The sequence below is a fragment of the Ursus americanus genome, chromosome 3, assembly GCF_024610735.1.
Source record: "Ursus americanus isolate L20-20 chromosome 3, mUrsAme1.1.p, whole genome shotgun sequence".
Taxonomy (NCBI): Eukaryota; Metazoa; Chordata; class Mammalia; order Carnivora; family Ursidae; genus Ursus; species Ursus americanus.
Window position 1 is genome coordinate 26,014,781 of NC_142129.1, and position 27,034 is coordinate 26,041,814.

General features: G+C 36.4%; 1 long non-coding RNA gene across 2 annotated transcripts in view; it reads right to left on the bottom strand.

The window, feature by feature from the left end:
- The window catches only part of LOC123788998 (uncharacterized), a 286,821-nt gene that overhangs the window by 210,452 nt on the left and 49,335 nt on the right, over positions 1-27,034 (bottom strand). For both annotated transcript variants that reach the window (XR_015723874.1, XR_006778631.2), the window contains exons 5-6: positions 19,326-19,428; positions 5,798-5,915 (exon numbers count right to left, since the gene is read on the bottom strand). This is a non-coding gene — a long non-coding RNA (uncharacterized LOC123788998). The remainder of the gene's footprint in view (positions 1-5,797; positions 5,916-19,325; positions 19,429-27,034) is intronic.

The following is a 27,034-nucleotide window of genomic DNA, read 5'->3' on the forward strand; positions in this document are numbered from 1 at the left end:
CTCTCGCTCTCTCTCTCAAAAAAAAAAAAAAAAATCTTTCCATAATTGCATGCCACTTGCTTACTCTGGTGATCATCCAGGGCAAACTCCAGGAAATTCCTATATGTGTTACAGATTTAAAGAGCCACAAAATCACTGATGTAGTCAATGTGAAAAGGTCAATTTGACTAAAATATTTGTTATTTTATTGGTTGATTTGGCATCATAATAATAGATCTGGACATGGCCAAATATGTTGACATGGTCTGTCCAGAAAGGGAATCTGTGAGAATCGTTACAACTGCTATTCATCACCAAGACAGGTTATTATGGCTATATTTACAGAGTTAGTGATGAATGAGGAAGAATACAGGGCTTCAGGGACAAGTGTTCATGCAGAATTCTTAGTTTGCTTAGTACAGATACAGACTGTGGCTACCAACACTCATCTTCTGCCTTGTTATTTCGTCTGTTCTTTTCCCTTTAATTTTCCTTGGTCCTGTCTAAGGGTACTGAGTTACCTCCAATTTCTAGTTCTGCCACCCAGACTTATTCTTTATTCCGGCTCACCTGTTTGCAGCTGCAAGATCCTATAGGCAACATTTTATAATTGAATCCTGCTGGGGACAATGAGTGCAAGATGCCTAAGTATTTGCATAGGTTTGGGGTTTTTTTTTTAACCCATTTCTTTTAACAATATCTCTAGCTTTTCTATATTGTCCCATTGCAAAGAGGATCATATAAGCAAGCTCTGGCTTCCACGTTCTCCATATACCTAACTTTATCCATGGCTATTTCTTTTTTTTTTTAAGATTTTATTTATTTATTTGACAGAGAGAGAGAGACATCCAGCGAGAGAGGAACACAAGCAGGGGGAGTGGGAGAGGAAGAAGCAGGCTCCCAGCAGAGGAGACCGATGCAGGGCTCGACCCCAGGACTCCAGGATCATGTCCTGAGCCGAAGGCAGACGCTTAATGACTGAGCCACCCAGGTGCCCCTATCCACGGCTGTTTCTTATGCTACACTCAACATTACCTTAAGGACTTTCAAAAAGAAATAATACTCTTTTGTTATTGTCTAAAAATGATTTAAATATTAAGCTGTTCAAGATATATTGTCCACTTAGTTAGAAATATTTGAGGTACTGACCCCTAAAAATAATTCAGCTATGTATATATAAATAAATTCTATGCAAATAAGCAACAGTTTGGTATGAGCGATGTTTCAATGATAATCTTCCTAATGGCTGCACATGTATTTGGCCAAGGTAAATTTATCTTCCTCACATGTATTTAAATGAATATACTTGAATGAACATATTTAAATGAACATGTTTTTAATAAAAGAGGACTGACCCTAGCAAAAACTTTTATAGGAAATAATCTCTTTGCAATGGCAGCTACTTAGGGACTGACCCAGGATTTCTAGAAAGCATCTTCACATCTAGAGAGCATCTTCACATATTTGAAGGCCTACAGTATGCCTTACCCCAGCTCCAGTAGTCTCTGAAGATCCTCTTTCCAGATTTACTCTACAACCCTGCCACCTGCTCTCTTTTTGCTTCAATTCTGACTTTTTCCTAGCTATTCCTAACTATGCCCCACGACCACATTCAGCAGTGTTTTTTCCTGAACAGGCTTCCCTGATATACAATGTAGAACTTAACTGGCGTTATGCTAGTACATAATTTCTATTTTCAGCAGTAACTATTCCTTCATATTTTCGGGGTATATTGGATGTATGCATATGTTTCCTATATTGTTTAATAGGTGGCAAAATTACTAATCACGTGTATGAGATTACAGCTCATTGTAGGGTAGAGATTATTTGTATTCGTTTCAGCTCTAAGAAATAAGTGAAAATCTTTTTCTCAGTAGGAAGTGAGTTTAGTTCATTTTTTCTGGTAAGAAAACTTCTTCTGAGAACTATTATATTACAAAAGAGAGGCCAGTGATTAACTCTTGCAATAATCTTCTATTGCCTCTGGCAGCACGTGAGAATTAAGGGGAGAATGGATTCCTCAAATATTGAATGCATTTAGAAAGAGGGAAATGATATGAAAGGCAGTAGGAAGAACAAAGCACTCTTTCTTTAATGCTTATGTCTTATAAAAAGAGGCAGGAAGTAGTCACAGTAACAAGAGCTATTTCCTCTCATTTGGGGATCAAAAACCATGCAGACTACATTCAAAGATATACGACGCCCAACCTTCCCATTGAAAGCAGTGGCAGTGGGGGAATGAGGCAGAATTTTGACAGGGTGGAAGAATATTCTAGCAAGGGAAGGGAGGCTGAGTTCTCTGCATAACCTACTGAATAAGACCAGACTCTGTCCTAGGAGCTCTCACTTCACCCAAAGTTCCCAAGTCATGCTCCAAAAGAAGCCAGTTTGAACTGATGATCAAGGAATCTCCCTGCTACTTTGTTTATTTCATAAAACTACAAGATGAGGGTTTGGTTTAAAGTTAGAATTTAAGATTGAGATAGAAGAGAATATTGGAACTGAAGTTAGAAATTCAGAAATATTATTATTTTTAGAAATCTGACTTCATGGAGTCCATCAGACTTCTATTGGAATTGCTTTTAGTCTAGGTCAATGTGATTCTTAAAAATTACCTGTCTTCTATGAAAATATAGTACATGATATTATTTTCATTACGGTATCTCTAGCTTCTGTCCTTGATCTAAAAATTAAACAATTTGTAATTAAATATAAGGATACAGTATCACCAAGCTTCAACTTACTGCTTGAAGCTTGGAGCCAATAAGTAATTAAAAATGTTTAACAGTCTACACTTTACTGTGGCTTAGAAAAGAATCAAGAATTTAATCAGAATTTTATATGGCTTTCATTACTGTTTATATACATAGGAATAAGAGAAGGTAAGTAGAAATAGCAACGAACAAACTGTGTGTCTTGTATTCTTTTCCTAAAAGGAAATTTGCTTTTAGAGCTAATTGTGAATTTCAGAGGTACACTTTAATGAGTGAGTTCACCTTAACCTATTAAAGATGGCTTATGGGAAAACTACTCTCTCTGCTATATCTAACACTTTACACACATATCTCTACACACACATCATCCAGTGGTGGTTTGCTCAAATTTCGGTTACATGATCCTTGAAATTAGAACAAATTGTGGGATTTGGCAAAATGACCAAACCTACATAAATGTTAGCAAAAGCCAAAATTTGTTTTCCTTTGTTTACCAATCTTTTACAATGATCAATTAGCACTTAGGGCTACTTTACATATCCACAGACTTTTAAAGCTCAGAAATGTAAATAGAGACCCCAAAATATTAAATTGTTTTCCTCAAAATTACATTTTCCCTTTAAAAATGCCCCATTCTCACTTTAACTTACCATAAAATATTTCTTATCAATGTTTTCCACTGTCTTACAAAAAAAGTTTTATATTTTAATATCATTGCTTATTTGCTTGCTTAAATAAATTTTAGTAAAATTTAAGAACAATGCAAGCCCACACATTCTATGCTGAAATCCACAGAACTCAGTGTCTTTCAAAAAGAAACAGAAAGTTTTGTTCTGAATGACCATGTATTTAGAATTTTTTCACTAATTTGGTAGTTACTCCGATTTTATTATAATATTAATTTTGCAAGTTTCTTCCAGAACAAAATGCCATCCCATTTACTTCTCAAAAACTTATTAATACTAAATTTTTAAGCATTAGAAAACCTGTTGCAATACCACATGGAAAGTTTTCATTCAAAATAATTTAAGTTTTAGGGATGCCTGGGTGGCCCAGTCGGGTAAGTGTCTGCCTTCGGCTCAGGTCATAATCCCATGGTCTGGGATCGAGTCCCACATAAAGGTCCTTGCTCAGCAGAGAGCCTGCTTCTCCCTCTGCCTCTGCTGCACCCCCTGCTTGTGCTCTCTCTTTCTGTATCTCTCTCTCTCTGAAAAAATAATAAATAAAATCTTTAAAAAATAATTTAAGTCTTAAAGATGATCAAATTGATTTATTAGTGAGTTATTAGAAAATTCTTTTCTTCTAAACTATTATTTTAAGCCCAGTAAAAAACACCTTTTCCTAATTTAGGGACTATTAGAACTTTTTTAAAATAGCAAAGAAAAATCAGGAAATCTTCATTTGCTGTTGAACCGGTCTATTAATGACCTTTTCAATAATCACTTTTTAATCTTTTACATTTTTGATATCTGGAAAAGTAATCAGAATTATAAAAATTCAAACCTGATTATCTGTGTTTTCAGATTCTTTGAAATTTGTTCTCAATTATATGAAGTACTCTAACATAGCACCTGAGGTTTAATACAGTTTTATTTAATTCTGTGGCCTTAAATTCCTAATGATTGACTATGAGAATTGATAATATGGAGTGGGTGATATATAAAATAAAAATATTCATGTTGGTTTAAGAGCAACAGACAAACAAGTTTACCTACTAGTCTGACATCCAAAAATGTATTAAAAAGTCACCATTAACTTCAGTCTACAATGAAGCTATTGATTACCAATCTCTCAAACTATTTACTCATTAGAGAAGCTAATCCCAAATCTCAAATCTCCCTGTTGCTTTCTCCATAACTTTCTGGCCATTCACATACTCTTAGTCTTCCATGTACAAGCATGTACTGTCACTCCATTCCTGCCCACTATACTCACTTTGCAGATACTCTCTTTTCTTAATATCCACCAATGGAGTCTATTTTGGCTTAGAATCTGTGCCAACATGTCTTCACACTCCTTAAAAGTTTACCTGTCATTTGCTTATCAGTACTGCTCCAGATCTAATCATGTTGTATCTTCATCCATCACCTAGGCCAACAACAAAACTCAAGGAGTCAAGGAAATAAATACAAAAACCTTCCTCAGTGAAGAGGATGGAAGTTTTATTTTATTTTATTTTTAAGATTTTATTTATTTATTTGACAGAGAAAGAGACAGCCAGCAAGAGAGGGAACACAAACAGGGGGAGTGGGAGAGGAAGAAGCAGGCTCCCAGTGGAGGAGCCTGATATGGGGCTCGATCCAGGACTCTGGGATCATGCCCTGAGCTGAAGGCAGACGCTTAATGACTAAGCCACCCAGGCACCCCGAGGATGGAAGTTTTAAATAGTTATATATAATAGTTCCCCCCACACACACACAAATATAAATCACTACTTAACACAGTAGGTCAGTTTCTATAAGATCATTAACAGTATATTACTAAATATTTGGCTCTTTTAAAAACTGTCCCATTTACACTCTTCAGAACAAAGCTTACTTCTACTTTATATTTTCCCATGAGATATCAAATATGCAGTTTAGTGGATTTTTTTCCCTGTTAGCATTTGTTTATGATTTTTAAATAATACCTCTTCCATTCTGGCATAAAGCCAGTAGCCTCTTCTGCCTGTCCTCTTTTCTTCAGAACACCTCAGGCATTGGGAGAGTAGAGGGAAAAAATGAAGTATAAATTGTGACCTTACTGACAAAATTGCAAACTGTGTTCTCTTGACAGGTTTTAGTTTGAGTTCCTCCTGCTTCTATGACTGCAGTGGCTGACTCACCTTGCTTGGGAAAGTCAAGTCTCCCATGATGAATAATAATTACAAGTATAAGAGACCATCGTTAAGATAGCATTTCCACTGGTATAGCATTCTCTGAACCTCTGGCCAGAAGGCTGACTGAAGATCTTGTTGCTGAATTATTACTTAAAATAGCTATTCTACAGAAGGTGTTCCTCAGAGACATTACCAAATACTGACCCAGCCTACTCCTGATTAGCTTAGCCTGACAGTTTCAGTATTTTAGTTGTATTGCCTTAGCTGGGAAGAAAATCATACTTACCTTCTCTTAACTTAGTAACAGTATGGAAACACACGCCTGTCACCTCTTCTCAGTAGTTCAAGATGAAGTTATTCTTTCAACAAGTCAGTGTTGACTGGTTGACCCTTGTCAGTTTTAGCTGCCAATCATGAAAAGAAAACTTTTCAAGTTATATGTCATAAAGTTGTCTTAATACAGAATTGTGCAGAGATGAGCATTAATAAAATGTTTGATAATAGTGTTTTCCTGAGACGGCTGCAGGCCATAGCTACTGGCAAAAGATATTTTAAGTTATCTGGAGGAAATTGACTAAACATTGAAATTTCAGTGAAGCCAGCAATGACGGTGTAGGGAGATTTGTGTTCTGACAGAAAAAAGATGGGGCACTGAAGGGGAAAAAAAGGGGAGGATCTAAATCAGATATGAGAGACTAAGGTGCGTTTCCCAAATGTAGTCATGTAAAACCTAGAACCTGACGGGTGAACAGGATTTAGCCAAGCAGAGAGGTAAGAGAAATACTTTTATTGATGATCCTTCCCTCTGTTCTCAAATAGAAAGTTATGAGAGGGCAGAAAAGTGACCAAATCAATTGCATCTTAGAAATATCCAGGTAGCCTATATCAGAGCCGTGACAACAGAAATCATTCCAGGTCACTTGTATGTACATCGGTTACAAAGTCTGAGAGATACCCAGTGTCAGAAATGGAAACCCACTAGCATCACCAGGCCATTGGGACTACGAAGAATAAATAATAAATACCTAAGTCAAAGGGCCAAACTCATCCTTGAGTTGAAATTGAACTAGTTGAAATTGAACTAAAACTCATCCTTCCCCATAGAAAGAGCCACTAATTAGAGGTTGCTTTGCTCCCAGTTGCTCCCATCAAGCTGACCACAAGAGAAATAACTGTTTACCGTCCCCACAACCTAAACACAAGCTGCATTGTCAGTCATGAACTAAACTCTTTTAGAGCCAATTGCGTACTGTCCTGGCACAGAATTTAAGGACTAGTCCTGTTTACCTCATTCCAGAACCAAAGGTTGTGCCTCCTATCTATTATCTCCCAACATATTTCCCTCCTGTTTTGCCCAGTCATATGACTGATAAAGCTTTCAAAATTTACCCCTGATGGACAGCTTTTCCTGTAGCATTTTCACATAGGTATTTACTCCTTTTCACCTCATATCAGGTGATGGAGTCAATGTTCTTCTTTCTATTTAATTGTGCAGACCACTGCATATAAAGCCTCTCCTACTTAGTATCTCTTTTCTTTTGGAAGTTTCCTTCTCATCTTCCTTCCTTATGTTCATTATAGCTTGCCCTCACTCCTTTATATCTACATCTCACACATGAAACATTCAACATCCTGACCGTTCAGCTGCTTTGTTTTCTTTAATTTGGAAGAAAATCATATAAACAAAAGAATGTTTAGACTATTTCTGTTCATCTCCATAAGTATATGATGATACCCAGGTACTAATCTCCTGGTGAACAGTAATTGAAAGCTCCTCGTGTACCCATTCCTGCCATATTCCCTCAGAAGCAGCCACCACCACTCTGGTACCTATGATTCCTATCCAGTTTTTAATTATACCACTTATGAATAATTACCAAACCAATCTACTGTTCACCCTTCGGTCCTTCTTGAAATTTATACACATGAAATTATATTGTATGCTTTCTTCTGTGAATATGTCTTTTATACAACAAATTTATGGGATAGGTCCCGGTTATTAAATCTCAGAGTCTTCACGCGATAGCTATGTTGGCTATTGTTTACTCATTCTATTATTATATAGTACTCACCTGTATGGATATATCACAATTTAATGATTTGTTCTATTTTTGTTGTAGGAATGGTCAAAAGAAAATATCTAAAACAAATTAAAACAAAAAGACTTTTTTTTAGAAATACAGTATCCCTGACTAAATCTAAAAGTCATGACTGAAGAAAAATGATATTTAGGAGATAGAGTTGAGGAAATCTTTGAGAAATTAAGGGAAAAAGAAAGATGGCAAACAGAATGGCAAGTGGGTCAGTTCAGGACATGCAATATCTGAGTAAGTGCAGTTTTAGAAAGAAGGAACAGAAAAAATAAGAGGAGTACATTATCAAGAAAATAGTTCCAAGAAGATTCTAGAAGGATATCTGAAGGATATGAGATTTTTTATTAGAAAATTCACCAAGTTTTCAGGAAAAGAGATGGAAAAATGATCCATGACAAGGCATGTTGTTATGAAAGTTCAAGAAAGAAATGGCATTGAATTCTTTGGCAGTCATACTAGAAGCAAGACAATGGAGGACCCTCTCAATCACTGAAAGAAAATAACTTTCAATTTAGAATTCTATGCTGAACCGTGCTCTCAAAATAGTGTAGAGTAGGATATATACATTTTTAAACATATAGTTCTCATGCTTTCAGAAGATTTACTGCCCTTTTGCCTTTTCTCAGGATCTCTCAAGGAGTATGTTTCAGTGAAATGAAGAAGTGAAACAGGAAAAGATCCAGAAAACTAAAGCTGCCACAACAGAGGGAAAAAACCCAAATCCCAGGATAATGAGAAAGGGAGGCTCCAAGGACATAAGCTTCAAGTTAAAGCACATTCAGAAGAAATTATATAGTCCTGGAGAAACATTTAGAGGTGGTTAAGTAATATTTACATTGAAAATTATGCAAAGAAAAACGGACAATTGTTGAACTCAAGGCAAAAAAAAAAAAAGGCTATACAAGAATGCAACAATTTCAGGAGCTCTGATGTGACTTATTCCTATATATTTACAAATTCCAACTACTAACCGCCCTCGTCCAACTAATTTCCTAATTACACCTGTGTTTTTGACCTGTTATGGCTTCTCCAAAAGAGGAGGAATAAAAAGACAGCGTGCAAATCTTGAACTCCAAATGGCATCTTATTCTATACAAGACTCTCCTTTCAAGATAGACTCTCACAAACTCTATTTTCCCACACAGTTCAAATAAGCTGCATCAATCTGGCTTGGGTTTCAGATGTCAATACCAGAATCTTTCTATGCTCGTTATATTTATCTAACATTGATGGGAAGAACTACAAAAAAAAAAAAAATTGACAATGAGATAGATGTGGTTCGGTCAATTCTATACAATTTATCCTTTGCTAAACTAATATTATCTTCAAACTCCTTATCAAGTTGTTTTTCTTTCCTGTTTGACCTACTTCATAAATTTTCACAGAAAGTGAAATTGATATAATTCTATAAATAAATATGTTGTTTTAATATGCTCTGAATGAAATACAGAAAGAAAAATTCCTTTTGATGTCTTTGAGTATTAAAAATTGACAATTACAGGTAGGTAATCATTGCTGGTACCAATCTGTAATATGTAACAGAGGCAAAATTCCATGATTCTACAAATTGAGATGGCAGACAAACTGCTGAGAACTAGAGAAAAAAATATTACAACAAGCAGCTAATATGACGTGGATGTCAAGGGAGAATTGTGCACAACAGAAAAGTTCTATCTGTACAAAATGACCTACTTCATATAAAATAAAATTAAGTTACCGCAAGAGAGAATGTCAGGCGATATGAAATACCTATTCATCCTATGCAACCTACTTTTGCTGTGAGCTTCTCTGGCTTATTCTTGTTAGAGAAACTAGAGCACGTAGTCACACTGGCTTCAATACATGTGCTATATAAGAATATGTGCGCTTTTTTTTTTTTTTTTAGAGATAGAGCCAGAGAGCATAAGTAGGGGGAATGGCAGAGGGAGAGGGAGAGGGAGAAGTGAGCAGGGAGCCTAATGCGGGACTCGATCCCAGGACCCTGGGATCATGACCTGAGCTGAAGGCAGACGCCCAACTGACTGAGCCACCCAGGCACCCCAAGAATATGTGCACTTTTTATTGTGGTATTGAAGTACTGCCTTTTTGCATTGAAGATTATATTTAACAGGCAGGATGTGAAAGAATAATTTCTAAACAGTTTGTCATGTTTTAACAATTGTGAATGATGCAAATTAAATTATACCTAGTGATTAGAGTATGACCATTTCATGCCTCTATCACTCTGTTCATGGTCTTTCCACCATCAGTATGCCTCATACTACATCTCCATGGTTCCAAATTTTAGCTACCTATCCCTAGAACCCTTAACTACTTATCCCTGTGAGTTTCTCCACAAAATTACCCCTGATCCCTCAGCTGGAAGGAATTTCCCTAAACTCCCACAGCATTGCATCTCTATCACCCTGATAACAGCACTCACCACTTTTCATCCCGTACTATAATCACTTGTCTGTCTCAGAATCATTCTTCAAAGAAAGAGCTTTCGTTACTTGTACATTTAAACAAAAAGTATTTATTGCATGGACAAATGAATGACATTTGCATAATTTCTTAATAGCAGTGGTTTCTGCTATGAGAAATGGAAAACTTAGCTAATAGTAACTTAAATGAATGAGTTCTTTTTTCGTGCAAAATAGCTTGAAAGTAGGCAGCAACTGGCCTAAGTTCATTTTAGTTGGTAATTTCTTTGGATAGTGATGGCTCACTTCTGTATTTAAGGTAAAAGAAAGAAGAAAATGTACCAGTCACATTTCCTTCCTTTTATTAAGAGTATACAAGCCTCTTTAGTACCTTCCTTCTGTGTCCCAGAAGCCAGAACTATGTCACATGGCATTCCCAACTGTAAAGAACACTGGGGAATTGAATGCTTGTATCTCCAAACCTTTACAGTTACAAACAACAAAGTTGAGAGAGAGTATTTCCTCTAGGAAACATGAACCTGAAACATCTATACATTGGTGTCCTGGCCATGAAAAGCAATGGACAAAAATAAATAAGAAAGGTTTCTTTCAACATAATTTTTTAATTAAGCAGTCAATCATAAAACCTTAGATGGTCTAAACAAACCTGAGTAGTTCCAGACATCTGCTACCAGCTGAGGCCACACAAATACCACAAAATCTCCTTTACAGTTTCCTGGATATGCAATGAGACTAAAAGCACAGAGGTGGCGGGAATACAATCAATACATTGACTTTAGAGACCCACTTACACTCATTGCTCTCAGATCTACCCAGCTCTCATAACACAAGCAATTAATTGTGCACCTTCCAAGAAACTAAATGTAGCCCCTGCTAACAAAATGGCGAGGGACTTGAACTTTTAGGTACTTCTTAAAGAAAGGCAAGAGACAGAGATAGAGATTCTAAAAGTTTCCCAAAAGTTTTATTGTTTTAGATTTCATATTAAATTTACAATCTGGGGCGCCTGGGTGGCACAGCGGTTAAGCGTCTGCCTTCGGCTCAGGGCGTGATCCCGGCGTTATGGGATCGAGCCCCACATCAGGCTCCTCCGCTAGGAGCCTGCTTCTTCCTCTCCCACTCCCCCTGCCTGTGTTCCCTCTCTAGCTGGCTGTCTCTATCTCTGTCGAATAAATAAATAAAATCTTTAAAAAAAAATTTACAATCTATCTTGAGCTGATTTTCTGTGTGTGGTATACAGTAGAAATCACAGTTTTATTTTTATACCCACCCAGATTTTTAACTAACCCAGAACGATGTGTTGAAATGACCATCCTTCTCCCTCTGCATTATCATGTTGCCTTTGGCACAAATCAAGAGATAATATAAGTGTGGTTACTTTCTGAAAACCATTCTGCTTCATTGTTCTATTTGTCTATCTTTCGGTTAATACCTTAGTCTTAACTGCTATTGTTAAATAATAAAGTTTGTATCTGGTTTATAAATCCTCCAGCTTTGTTCTTATCCAAGATTGACTTGATTATTCCTGGCCCTTGATTTTCCATGAAAACATTAGAAATAGCTTGTCAATTTCCACCAGAAAAACCTGCTAGAAATTTGAGTGAGTCTATTGGGGAAATTTTACTTCTTTGAAATATTGATACTTTAATTCCATTGACATTCCATCAAATTATTAGTTAGGCATGGACTGTGGCCAATACTCTCTCTCAACTTTGTTGTTTGTAACTGTAAAGGTTTGGAGATACAAGCATTCAATTCCCCAGTGTTCTTTACAGTTGGGAATGCCATGTGACATAGTTCTGGCTTCTGGGACACAGAAGGAAGGTACTAAAGAGGCTTGTATACTCTTAATAAAAGGAAGGAAATGTGACTGGTACATCTTCTTCTTTCTTTTACCTTAAATACAGAAGTGAGCCATCACTATCCAAAGAAATTACCGGCTAAAATGAACTTAGGCCAGTTGCTGCCTACTTTCAAGCTATTTTGCACGAAAAAAGAACTCATTTATTTAAGTTACTATTAGCTAAGTTTTCCATTTCTCATAGCAGAAACCACTGCTAAGAAGTATTAATGTATTTTTTTAAAAAGGAAAAAACACCAGATTAGAATACAGTGCCTTCATTCTGTGAAGAAAGTCAGTAATAACTAAAAACACTAATCAAAAATTAATTAGGAAGCTTTCAGTCTACTGTAAATTATAAATATTAAAGATGTCAAAGCCATAATATTATTTTTCTTGGTTATATGTAAAATCTATATGAATTAAAACTTCTAAAAAAGTCAATTCTTAAAGTACAATAATGTTTTGCTTGTCCCCCAAAAAGGAGCTATAATACTTCTTTCTCCTCACTAAAAGTTACATGGGTTAGTCCCAATGTCTGTTTCATTAGGACAACTAAAGCAAAAAGCTAAGGGTTGGTAAACAGTGTTCTTACTTTAAATATTTGCTCATTGAGTTAATGGTTTTCCAACTATAAATGACTACCTTTGCCTTCAAATGATTTGAAAGTATTAACATTTTGAAACATTCCAAAATATCTTTTATTTGCATACATTTCACAACTAGATGCAAATAACAAAATATTTCTGAAATTATTTCAAATAGTACCTTATTTGGTTTTCTTTCCTGAAGCAGGACAGGCCTGTGCTAAATCAAAAGTAAAATATATCCAAGGATGATTAATATGTAGTTTATAGATAAGAACTTATATTTATTTAAAAAGTTACACCAGAGTCACCACTCCTGAACAAAAAACTCTTTTCTCAGAATTCTTGGTTCCATAAAAAAATTAGATTTTTAAAACTTCTCTAAATATCATTTCATGCTTATATGGAACCACCCTGTCTCAATTTGAGTCAATATAAGATCACTATTCGTTATGACTCACAAGGCAGTTTTTCAGAGTAGTACTAAGAAATTGAACTCTAAACTTCTCTATTTATTCTACACTCACCCCAAAACCAACACCTGCGATTAGTTTCAAAAGACTCCTAGAGAGAGTATATTATTTAAGCACAATTTTCCACAATCGCCATATAAAATAAATAAATAAATAAAAGCAGATGACCTATTGCTGGTGGAAATTTATACCATATTCTTTACTGGTTAGAGAATATACATTCATAGTATAAATTTTCATTATTAATTTTTCAGAGAGAAATAGTTCCCTTGAGTGATGTGAAAGAATTGGCCCATAGTTCCTATTTATTTGACAAACATAAAGACCCTCTAAAATGTGACTCTTGCCCACAGCTTATTCATCTGATCTTTCCGGTATATTATGATTGCAGCTCAGATAGTAATCATTGTATACTGTTTTGGTTTTTCTGTGGCAAGTTTAAAAATAAAGAGTTACTGAGAAGCTCAAAAGAGGGGTGCCTGGGTGGCTCAGTCACTTAAGCGTCTGCCTTTGGTTCAGATCATGATCCCAGGATTCTGGGATCCAGCGCCAGCCCCAAATTGGGCACCCTGCTCAGCGGGGAGCTTGCTTCTCCCTCTCCCTCTGTCTGCCACTCCCCCTGCTTGTGCTCTCCCTCTCTCTCTCTCTCTCTCACTCTGCCAAATGAATAAATAAAATCTTTTTTTTTTAAAGAAAAGCTCAAAAGAGTCCCTAATAAGCTAATACGCTAGAAAGCTACAATAATACCTAATACCCAGCTACATTGCACTGAAGAAAATAATAAATCATCCTCTTTCTTCTCTCACCAAAAGCCCTTCTCAACTAATCCTTCTCCTTTTCTTCCTAATTTTTGGAGCTTATAATTCATTCCTTAAAGTTAATTGAGCTTTTGATTAAACACTAGATTACTTACTTATTTGATTTTCAATTCAAATGATTACAGGGACTACGTAGGTAATGTATTGCAAATTAAAATTTGTGATAAAATAGAGGGCACATGTCGTATTTAAAGAAGGCAACGTCCAGTGAATTATATTTAGGGGAATTAAGGATAATTTTGCTAGAACTTCCGATTTTTCAGAAGTCATAATTGAGGTATTTTAGTGAAATAATTTCAATTTTAAATACTGGCAACTAATTCCAATTCAACAAGAAACAAACAACTACAGTATGCAGGATCATATTTGTTGGATTAAACAATATGCATTTGTTGATGTATTCACTGTGCAAATTCTTCTGTGCTACATAGACATAAGCAGTGAAATGTACGCAATCATATCATTCTTTGTCTCTTCCTACCTATTAAGATGTTTGTTTTTCTGATAAAGCAGAAAAACTCCTCAGCTTCTACCTGTTGACAAGAAAATTTTAAATCCTGTATGAGTTTACTCTATAACCTTGGTTCTCAACTGGGCATCATTTGCCTGCTAGGGGACATTTGGCAATGTCTTGGGACATTTTTGGTTGTCTCAATGGGGAATAGATGTGCTACTGACGTCTCGTGAGTAGAATCTAGGGATGTTTTTAATTATCCTAAGATGCACAGGACAATTCCACAGCAAAGACTTATCTGGCCCTAAATGTCAATAGGACCGAGTTTAAGACATTCAGGCTTACAATATCACCAAATTCTTAATACTTCCTAAAATTCTCATGGAAGCTTAATGTATGGGAAAAAATTTTATAAATTCATAAAGAGGTAGGAGAGGACTTAACAGGTATAGGATAAGAGAGGAATGGATCCCAGTGTGAAGTGTTTTAATTTTATTCCACTCCTCAATTGGTCAAAACCAATCTGGAATAGAGTGTTTTATCTCAATTTTATTTTTCTCATTACCCCTCATGGTAGAAATATTTGAGCAAAAGAAGAACAGGAAGAAGGAAAAACATTCCTAATTCTTTTTCTCTTCCTTAAGATGAGGTGTTTTAAAGTCTTTGATTCTTCCGCCATGTTTAGAGCTCGGGCTGTTCTATTGAGATGTTTAGTTTACTATAATTACTGATAATGGATAGCCAAAATAACAATCTGTATTTTCAGTGATTTTTTTAGTGGTAAATCAGTCTTCATTTTTATCTTTCCTAGACTTTCCATTTTTACTTACTTTCACATGCTTCAACTGAAGAGTTGGAGATTAATTCCAAAAGGCTTGAGCATGCTAAAATAAATAGTCCACATACTCAAACTGGAATGTTACTGCAGCAGGCTAACTGAGTCCATTTGTATGTCTTTTCCATCTTCTGGGTTACCATGTAATGATTAGGGAACTTAAGGTTTACTAATAAAAATATGTTTAGAAAATTTCCTGATGAATTAGCTCTCTGGATATATAACCAACAGGTATGGGTCCAGGAGCATTGCTCCTTTCTTGAGCTCGGTAATTATTTAATGGGGTAATTCCTTTACGTGAAAAGTTTCTTGCATTTTCTACTTCATAATCACTGCCAATTATTTGCTTATTTTTCTATAGATATTTATATTGCATCTCTCAGGGGTACTGGGTAGAGTTTTTGTAATATTTTTTAAGGTTTCAAGAGACCACTAGAGTGAGTCAGATTTTCTCAACAACTTCTGACAAGCATCAAAGCAGTCACCTTGAAAATTTCAGTTCATCTTAATCTATGGCCAAATACACCCCCAATTTCACTCAATTTATCCTCTTCAAAGCAGGGCTAGGAAGGTTTAACATTTAAAATATCTATTGGTGCCTAGATATATTTTTGTTTGTCTTGTGTCAGTTTGGGTCTGTTAGCAGTATTTAATTGGATTTGCTGAACTTTTCACTTTTGCCAGTTCTTTAAGTAGAATTTTACAGATGCAGGATTTATGTGAATTCAGATAATTTAATGTTAACTACAAACCCCAGAAACCCTGTATTTCAATGTTAACTAAAGATTTCAGACTCCTCCATTTTTCGAAAATTGAAAGACTTTAAATTAGAAAAGTTTTATACTTTAGTCCTAGTTTTAAATTATGAGAAATCTTACTTTGCAGCATGCAATCACTAATATTAAAGAAATGATTAAAAATCAAGAGTTTTATAAAATTGTTTTATTAACTTTAACAAATAATTATGCCAGTATATAAAAAACAAATGGACTTTGTAAGGAGTTATGAATGGTTCTGGATGACTGAAGCTCCTTGAAACTTCTGAAAATATAGGGCTCACATGGATAATGTAACTACATGCTTGTTGCACAAATTTAGGAATACTAGAACTTTTTTCTTATTTCTTCAATCTCAAGGGCATTTACTTAGGATGAATACATGAATGTTATGCACCATACCATAAAACTTTTGCAGGTAATATTATGGAGGGAAAACATGTCTTCACACAATATCCCTTGGTGTTCTTTCTTTCCTTCCCTTCAGGAGACAATGTCACAAATTTACAAAGCTTCAGGTAAAAGGGACAATTTGTATGTGCATATATACAGCTTAATTAATTCTTAAATTATTGTGAATACTTAAGTATCTGACATTGAATACTCAAAAATTACCATTCACACTCAATTAATTCAGCTTGGTTTATCTCCATTTAACAAAATTATTCTATTCAACCACTTTGAAAGTTTGATGTCCTGGGGTATTTTTAACTCAAGGGCTGACCCAGTACTGCCTTTAGACCTAGACAAGTGGGGCCTCTGCCCTAGGCCCTACACCTCCGAGGATGCATGCCTCTAAGAACTTTCTTCAAAATGTTCTAAGTCATCCTGTCCCTGGGATGTCCAGGGCGTACAATGCCATCTAAGCATAGTCCCATAGACCAGACAGGGGGCCAGATGAGCCCTGGTACCCATTTCTCCACTTGGGGCATTCTCTGACACTCTATCTGGTACATGGGCTCAACCAGATGACCCAAGGAGAAGACTCACTCAACCTATGTAGTCTTCCCAGTTCTTCATGTTTGAGCTCCAGGTCTGGGAAGACAGCCTAGTAAGAGGATTGCTCCAGTTGCTCAGCAAGGTAATGCTTTTGCAGGATCTCAGAAAACTGAGCCACCACATTGACTTGAGTGACTTTCACTCATATTGGGCATAGGGTGAGTTCAGGGTTCTGGCTACTGATGAACAACCACTGACCCTTGGGGTTGAGTCACGTGTATGGGCCTGTGCATTAGCCCTTCCCCTTGTTCCAACCATAGTGCTACCTCTAATCTATAGCATGAAATGGTGCCAGGGTTGGTAGCAGGTGACTTTTACTATATGCCCTTGCTGCTGATAGCCGGGGAGATCATCTGAATGGTAAATGTCAGATGGCTGATTTACACAAACACACTCTGAATGCCCCTGTTAATCAGTATCTGGAGAATGTAAGATCTCATTCTCTCTCTGTTATTTCCTGCAAACAAGATATAATAGAAAAATATGTTGTTCAATGTTCCAGGTCAGGGACTTCGGGGGTGACCAACCTGGGGCATCTCATTGGTAACACAGAATGTCTAGGTGGTGGGCTTTGATCTTGGAATGTTGGCTGTGCAAGGAGGGGGAAAGCTATAGAGGGTTGCTAGGCTAGTTGCTATACTATAAAGCTTGCTGCATGTAGATCCCAGCAGCAGATGCTTCGTCCAGTCTGCCCTTCCCAGATACCCTGTACCTAAGTTCCTGCAATAACCTGATGTCCCCTCCTCTGTTTCTGGGTTTTTTTCTTCAGTCTCACTGGGTCATTGCTCATCCTTGGCTTAGAGTCTGTGGGAGTGTGGCTACACAACACCCCACCCCCTTAGCAGGTTTTGTGGCATATGTCAGGCACTATCTTCCATGAAAACTTTGGAAGACTCTTGCTTACAACAGCAATCCTTCCAAATGGTCCTCTATTTTCTGATCATTGTGGTAATATTATAATCTCCCAGGCCAGTCTTAAGCTATGCCAGACAGGAATATTCTTCAAATTTAAGATACTACTCTTGCTCTGTCCATTAGTCTCTTGCCTACCCAGCCCATGGGTTACTGCTCCTATCTAGGAGACAGTATGTGGAAGGAGGAGGAGCAATTAACACTGAAAGATCACCTTCTCGAAATGCAGCGAATGCAACGATAATAGCCAAAGAATACATGGTTGAAAGATGTGTTATTCTACTTTGGTTATGAAATTTTGAATGATAAATTTAACAGGAAATGAGTTATTATTCTGATTTAATTTGCATACTCTGGGTAAAACTGACACTTATCGTGGTCATCAATGAAACACAGCAACTACCTCTGAAGGAGTCATTGGAAGCCAGTGTTCAGAGGCCGCACAGCAAATGATGGTGCATCATGAATACTGATATAATCAGGATTATATAAATGGTACTAAGGAACTAACTACAGAGGCAAAAAGAGTTGTATATTACATTGCAAACAGGTTTCAAAGATCCATAGCATGTTGAGATAGAACAGTACTGTTAACTTTTTTATCATGGTCTGGTAGGAAGAAGTTAAGTGCATATTTTGTTAGACAGGGAATACAAGAGTAAGACCAGATTCAAGAAGATGATTAGCTCTACTGTTTATTTATTGAGTGTTAGTTCTCCATGTAATGGCCACGTTGAAATGATCAGCAAGGATGTGGAGCCCAAGAAGGAGTTCTGGTCTAAGGAGAGTGCTTGGTAAAATATCAGCATGTGGATCTCTTTATGTTGTGAAATATTGGGCAAATATCTCTTTAGGTATAAAATCTTTTAAGCCCACATGAAATTCATTATTAAATGTCAGGTAGAGTCATGATCTTTCATTAAGTCTATTATCCAGATAAACAGATTAAAAACCATTAGTGATAAGTTAAAAAGCACAGATGAACCACTAGAAATAGTGTCTATTCCGGTTTCTAGGGGAAAAAAATCCTTATATTTTCTTTGAAACTTTGTTCTCCTAACTTCAACCAAACTTTGTTTTTTGAATGTTAATAGTGCTGGTTGTGAAATGATAAAAATGTCTGTAGGGCCATATTCAAGGGGTTGATGCTCTATATAACCAAGTTATATCACAGTTCTTGATGAAGTTTTATGTTAATAGTATCTGACATGGAGTTTTCTCTAACTATAGGATTTCTTGAAAGGTTTTTTAATAGGCCATTTGGTCCTATTCAAGAAAGCAAAGGAAGAATAATGTAAACCTAATACATGTGAGATTCTTGATGGCATGAAATTTTTCCATCCAAAAATAGGTGCCTATCTCTAACATATGAGCATTATGGGGGTTCAGCAAAACCTTTCAAATAAAAATGTTAAGAAAAGCCAAGATGTAAATTGGTAGAAAAAGCAGTTATTTAGCCACCCTACCATCAAAGAGTAGTAACCTGGTGGGATGTGCATGTGCATTCGTGTATATATGCAAACACCAGTAGAAAATTGGGAAGAAACAGTAGAAGAAACTGAGAAAAGGTGGTCCATGCTTCAGAATTGTTCTCAACTACTTACTGATAGGATCAAAGTAGAACCCTCCAGAGAAGTGGAACATCCTTTTGCCTCTTGTGCTGGCCATTTAGATAGACCTGAAATCCATGTTTTCTGGATTTGGCTTCTGGTAAAACAAGCGAATAAACAAAAACTTTTGACTTTTAGGAACTTTGGCCTGGCATGACTTATCTATTCTTTCCCTGTTCAGCGTAGTCATTTTTATGTTGTGTGAAACAATTGTAACTATTCTGCCAACATCACTCATGGAAATATAAACTTACTGTGAATAAAATAATATTCTTTAGAAGGATATTCCCTGGGGTGCTTGGTGGCTCAGTCGGTTAAACGTCTGCCCTCGGCTAGGTCATGATCCAAGGGATGGAGCCCCATGTCAGTCTCCTTGCTCAGTGGGGAGCCTGTTTCTCCCTCTCCCTCTGCCTGCCCCCTGCCTGCTTGTGCTCTGTCTTTCTCTCTCTCTCTCTCTGCCAAATAAGTAAATAAAATCTTAAAAAAAAATTTTTTTAAAGGATATTCCCTGATTTTCCACATTTTTAACTTCTTTAATTTAGGAATGAAGACTATAAGTACTAAAAATAAATGTTATGACTGTTAGCCATCTGAATACATTGTAAATTTACTTACAGTATACTACTAAGATATTTTTTAAAATAATATGCCCTATGACAATGGTTAACTAGGTTAGCTGGACTTCCAGGAGTAGAAAGGAATTCTGGATGTTTCCTATTATTCTTAAAAGATTAAAAACAATGGCCTTGGTGGATTACTTAAAGAAAATAAAATGCCTCTTTATTAAATTTAACTGAACATTATCCAAGGAATCACTGTTCCAAGGAGAACGATCCAAGGTTTCCTCGTTGACATTTAAACAATGCCTTACTACATAACTAGAGTTGAGAAAATAATAGATTATGCCATATGTTCTGATTTAGTTCATGCCCCCAAAGGCCTAGAGAATGGGCATGGTTTTATAAATCTAAACAAATTAAATAAATGTATTGTACTTGTAACTCTGTTACCTTTTAGAAAAAAAAGAAGAAAAAAGAATCAGTGCCAGAGGAGCCACAGAATTAAGAGACCCCATAAACAAAAGAACAGAAGGCTGTCTGCATCTTCACATTAAACAAACAGAACACAAGACAAGCAACAACAGATTGTTCGCACTTTAGCAAAACAGACAGTTAAGTTATTGCAGTTTATCTGGATGGGCTATGTATAAAAATATTTATAAGTTTTGTCTTATTTTGATTATTAATGGGAAAATATGACAAAAGCTTCTTCAAATTTCTCAAGAAATTGAATATATTTTTGAGAGCAAGATGTACAAATCTTGAATATTTCCCTAAAATATAATCTTATTTCAGCTTCTGCTTGTATCCACAAATGCAAATACTTCTGCTTCTTCTCCCTGTAATCATCTGACTATACACCAGCATGTGTATCTGAGCCCTCGCTGTGGGTCCCACACTTCTGGGAATCATAATTATGTTCTTCACAAGCTCCACCAGTTTTGCTTTTGAATTTTTTCACATACAGAATCAGTCAAGTTTTCTAATTTATATACCATGAAAAAATCAATACAAAATTATAAACAGATTTCTCTTTGCCTACTGACTTGCTAATCTTGTTCCTTTTTTTCTACTTCCTCTGAGGGATTTGTATACTAAGTAGATTATAATTCTTAAGAGAGCTATCATCTCCACATTGGGACCAATCTTGTATTAACCCAATTATGTTTCTTTCTTACTTAAATCCCATACAGTCAAATGAAATTATTTATTTCTGGCCACCCAGTATAAGTCATAGGGAATCTCATGCTCTCCTTCACTGATCGTGAACCTTGAAGGAAATTTATTTCTAGAGCTAGTGTCATCAATGCACACTTAACTTTTTTAATGTTCATAATTTTCACCCAAATTACTTCATAGACCAGAGAAAACATTTCAGGGGGAAAAAAGACCCAGAAATTTCTACTTTAAAATAATTAACTTGCTTTTGGATCTTCAACAGTTCTATGATTTCATTTAATCACACTTTTAAATTACCCAGAAATAAAAAGCCATACTCAACAAGGACAGACGTAAGTCCATGTTAACAGGATCAAATCAAAGATGCAGGACACTCCCAATCAGAATGTTTAAGCTACTCTACTCATTAAAGATTTAGTCATTCAATTCATTCAACAGATTTCTAAGGCAGATATTATCCCAAGCCTGTGGGCTAGTTGCTTTCATACATTATGCACAGCTCTCAATTCTCTCCTTTCAGTGGCACAGTATTGTATATATAAATACGCAGCATCCTGAAAGGAAGGAAAAATTCTGTTGTCTGATCCTGAAATAGAGGCAGTTGGAGAGGGAAACATGAACAAGAAGCCAGATTGTCTCACCTCTCTATAAATTCATACAGTGTTCTTTGTCCCTTAAAAAAAAGAAATACAATATTCAAGCCAGAAACCTAAGTGTGGAAGAATCGTAACTCAGTTTTTTAAACCCCCTAATGCATAGGCACCAATGTCTGTGCCCTCCTCTTTCCTCTACCAGCTTTCCCGGTGGGTGTACCACAGCACGCGTGTGCTGTAAATGGGTTCCAGGTATGACGTGGTTTGATCCTCTCATTTCTTGGGATAGCTGGCTGTGGCCTGGAATGGGATGCATGCAGTTAGTTGCCTCTACAAATATTATAAGTTTTAATGAATTCCATGACTTGTAAAAGGAAGTACTGTTAAACCCACTGTCTCCATCTTCCTGAGCCAGTGAAAACAAACAAACTGATACCAACTGATCTCATGTTCTTCAAAATTATTTTCTAATAGCAAAAACTTCATTCTCTGTTTCCCTTAGGGCTTTATTTATTAATTCTAAAGATAAAAATTTAATTCTTCTGTCACTGCTTTTATGAGACAATGATTGTTGCTAATGGAATGGGAAAAGCCTTTGGAGAAACTACAGGATCAAACAGATGTTGGTTAGTATATCACAGTAATACTTTCTATGTTTACACAGAGTTTTCATCAAGAATCAATGATGGTTAAATAATAACTATAATATTTTCAAACTTGCTTCAGCAACACAAAACAATACAAACAACAACAACAATAGCAAATGGCTGGGAAGAGGGATGGACTTATGGAAAAGAGACATGCCCAACGGCAAGAAGAACTGAGCTTTTTGTGCGACTAGACTCAAAATCACTCTTATCTCCATTTTACCATTTGATCTTCTATCTAGATTTCAGATTCATTTTTCCTTCACCCTTCTTTCATGCACAAAATATTTCCCTAATTAACTCACTCTTATATACTTTGAAGAGACAATTTTGCACCTCTTCTCTCTCAAAATCTCCAACACCCCTTCCCACATATCACTCTCAACAGAGAACCTTACTGCACAGTCACTGAAAAGTGGAAGTAATCCGAAAAGCACTCACACATTCTCCCTATCATCATACCTACCAAATAACCTGTGTCTATCTTCAGACACTCTGCTTTCACCCTTCTTATAATAGAGAAATTGTTCCCTGTCTATGGCCAACACCTTCATTAGTGGACTAGAACACTCCCCCCCCCCATCTCAAAGATGTCAGTTCTATAATTACCTCTCTTTTGTGTCATTTTTCCACTCTCTGCTAGATCATTCCATAGTCATACATACCTTCAAGTTATAATATTTTAAAATACCCACCTTAGAAAAAAACTTTGATCTACAATCCCCTTATAGTTTGTACTGTATTTCTCCAATTAAAAAAAAACAACAACTCATTGTAGCAATTGTCTACATCTGCTGTCTTTATACTTCCTTGCTTCTTATTCACTCTTGAGCTCACCTTGCACATCTTCTTGTCCCCACTGATCCAGTAACACTGCCCTTGTCAATCACTGTGCTGAACTCTAGACATATAACCTGAAGTCCACTCAGTGTATTCATTTCCATGTCTAATACAAATCCCAAATTTCACATGCTTACAACCAAACTCTTGATTCTGTTGCCACTATAACCCCAAACTAACTTGTTTCCCCCTCCAAGTATTCCTATTTCCATAAAGGTCACCACATTCACTTAGGGGATTCACCCAGTAAATCTGCTCTTTATCTAATACCTCACATCCAAACCACCAGCAGACCCTCTAAGCTTACTTCCAAAATATATTTTAAATCTAACCATCAGCACATCCACTACCACCTTACTGCTTGACCAGTGTTAACACCTTAAATGGTTTCCCTGTTTCCACTGTTTGCCACCCAAGATGATCTTTTGACAACATAAATCACTCCCTTTCTTAAAACTCTTAAAACGTTCTAACAGAGCCATTAGAAAAACTCCACAGAGCTTATCCTGACAAAGGATTTGGTTCCTGACTCTATATCTCGTTTCACCTCTTATCTCACTCACATTAGTCCAACCGAAATGGTCTTCTTGCTTTGGGGCTTTCCTGCTTGCTGTTTTCCCTGCTTGAGTCATTATTCCCCAAGCTGTGCACAAGATTTGCTCCTCACTTCATGCAAGTCTTGATCACATGGCACCAGCTTAGAGCCAGTCACTGACAATTTAAAATAACATCCCCCCTTTGCTATCTATCACCTTGCCCTGCTTTAATTTTCTTCACAACACTAATTTCTCAACATTATTTATGTAATCATTTTTTTAGATTATTTATTTATTGGAGAGAGAAAACACACACACACAGGGAGATATATATACAGAGAGAGAGCATGAGCAGGGGAAGGGGCAGAAGGTGGAGCAGACTCCCTTCTGAGCAAGGAGCCCGATGTGGGACTGGATCATAGGACCTTGAGATCATGACTGAGCTAAAGGCAGACACTTAATTGACTGAGCTATCCAGGCGCCCCAATATATGTAATTGTTTTAACAATCTATACATCCCAATAAATTAAGCATGCTTTATTGACTGAAGGATTCTTGTTACCCTAGAGATAGTAGGAGGACATTCATTACTTGCCCACTGAAAGATTCACAGAAAATAGCTAACCTAGTACCACCCAGTTCAAATGCCAAATACAGTCTCATGAAGTCTCCGTGTCCCAATTCCATATTTCCAGGACAAAGAAGAAAATGGCCAAATTCATTCTGATCCCATCAGTTATACAGTCCTTCAGCCATGGTGAAAGTGTGGTAATCAGGTAATCATACACACAGTTTGAGCTATGGAAGAATAATTTCGGGAAAAAAAAGATGTGAGTAGGCAGGAAAATTAAATACCTTGTCTTCACTTTCATCTATTCAACAAATATTTACTGAGCACCGACAGTGTGCCAAGAATCTGGAAAATAGGATACAACAGAAACTTGGCAAACAAGAACCTTCCTCTTATAAATTTTTCATTTAGTGAAAGGAGCTCCAAGTATATATGGCACTCTAACCTATGATCCATGGATAGAAGAATCAGACAGAGTAAATAAGATTGAGTTATTTTGTTTTGCCACATGCTGTACATATTTAAGTGTGCTAATTATAATAAGAATACTTAAGAATTCTCACACCACTCCTTCATGAAGCAAATATTGAATTACTCTCACACGAGTCTTGATTATACATTTATAGATGTATTCTCATTGAAAATTTTTGTTTCCTACATGTTATATATTAATAAGTTATAAATATGAATATTTATTTCAGAAAGAATTCAGCTTTTTCAGCGTGTGGTATACCTGCATTCGACTCTTCCTCATAACCACTACTATAACTTAACCACTCCTACATCTATTCATTCGTAAACTGGTGTACCACGGGTTAAATTCTTCACTCCTATATGGTGTTTGTGTTCTGTTTTGGTTTGTTGATCTTGGATATGAATGCTTTAGGACTTTCACTTTCAAATTCACTATAGTCCACAGATCCCCATTATTCTACAGTGGTTGTTCTCAAACTTGAGCATGAATCAGAATTACCTGTAGAGCTTGTTAAAACACATTTTGCTGGCCTCACCTCAAGTTTTTAATCCCCTAGGTCTTCAGCGAAGTCCGAGAATTTGTATTAGCTACGAGTTCCCTGTTCGATGCTTAGGCTTCTAATGCCAGGACTGCATTTTGACGACCTTGTTCTACACTACTTCTGCACGTACATCATTTGCCAAGCCCTACAGACATCTAGATTTGTGACCCATTGTAGCATATGTGCCAAAAAACACTATTTATTCTAATACCAACACATTTTTAACCTTTAATGAGAATCTCCACCTGGCCTGGGCTGTGATTATCACACATGGTGTTCTTTAAGATTGGTTGGCTAGAACTTTTATGTGACGGTCTCATTAGGACCATGGAACTAAACCACACACTAGTTGTCTAATGTGAGGTTTTGTCTAAAAGGAATAGTCTCATAGTCTTGGAGAAATATATACTGGGGTACAAAAACTTGTGTTTATCACTTTTATCTTCAGACCTTGATAAGGAGTTCATCTTCAAGTAATGATAACATGGGTAGTATTGACAATCTTCTGTGTTATTTCTCACTGTAATTATACACACACACACACACACATAAAGGTACATGTATATGTGTTTATCTCTCTAGTGGACAGAGAGATGTGAATATATATATAGACACAGACACACACACAGTGGTGGACAGACAGATCTGTCTGTCCACCAGAGTGATTTCCATAGTAGACATGTTATCTTATTTTTTCTTATTTCTTTCCCTTACCTTCTTTCTCTTACCTAAAGAATCACTACTGATTCCTCTTTTTTCAGCATCTACCTATTCTTTAAGACTCTGAAAAGCACTGCTTCCTGACTTGGACTCTGGGAGAATCTTACCTGCAGTTGTGATGTGGAGCCGTTGCAGGTATGAAATGAAAGGATAACCACTGCTATTTGTTTGGGGTGTAGTATTATTTCAAAAGGGATAAGTATTTGACAGATAAAGCAAACTATGTTGCCAGAGAATTAACAAATTTCTGTGGCCAAAGACCTACAACCCTTTTTCTTTATGCTCTCTCTATAACTCGTTTGTTTATTCAAAAAAAATTGATATGTGAAAAATGTCAAAGCAATAAGTATCGAAATAGATTTATGCTAATCATGATATTATTGATAAATATCTAAATTCCATATAGGTTAAATGGATCTTTGCTTCATAAGTTTAAAAGTCTTTTATAGAGTATCATTTAATTGCTTTACTGTTAAATCATCAGAAATAATCAGCTTCAGATTACTGGGATTTAAATTGTTAAAGATCTTCACCTAAGGAAGCTAGCAAATTGTGTTTTTAGTTCCCTATCTTAGTTACTTCACAAATAATTTGGCTGATTTTGTTTGTTTTGTTTTGTTTTTTCCATTGTGTCCCTCAGTCTTACAGCACAGACTTGGGCCCTCAGTCTTACAGCACGGATTTGGGAGCTAAGCTGAGAGTTGGTACCATTTGTGGAAAACTGGGGGATGTAAAGGAAAGAGAATACCGCCTTGGTCTCTGCGTTGCACTCTCAGAGAGCAAGAAGTGGAGGTGATTCACTAAGACACACATTCCTCAAGGAAACGCCACCCTTTCTGTTGCCTTTGCCTGAAGCATGTTCACCCCACTGCTTTCTTTGCCTGGTTAATATCGATACATTCTTTTTCTCTGGGCTCAGTTATCAAAACTCCTAATTAGGTCCAATCCCCAATCATATCCTCTCATAACACCACTAAGCTGTTCTTTATGGCACTTATCCCACTTGTATATATTCATTATTATAATAACGAATTAATGCCT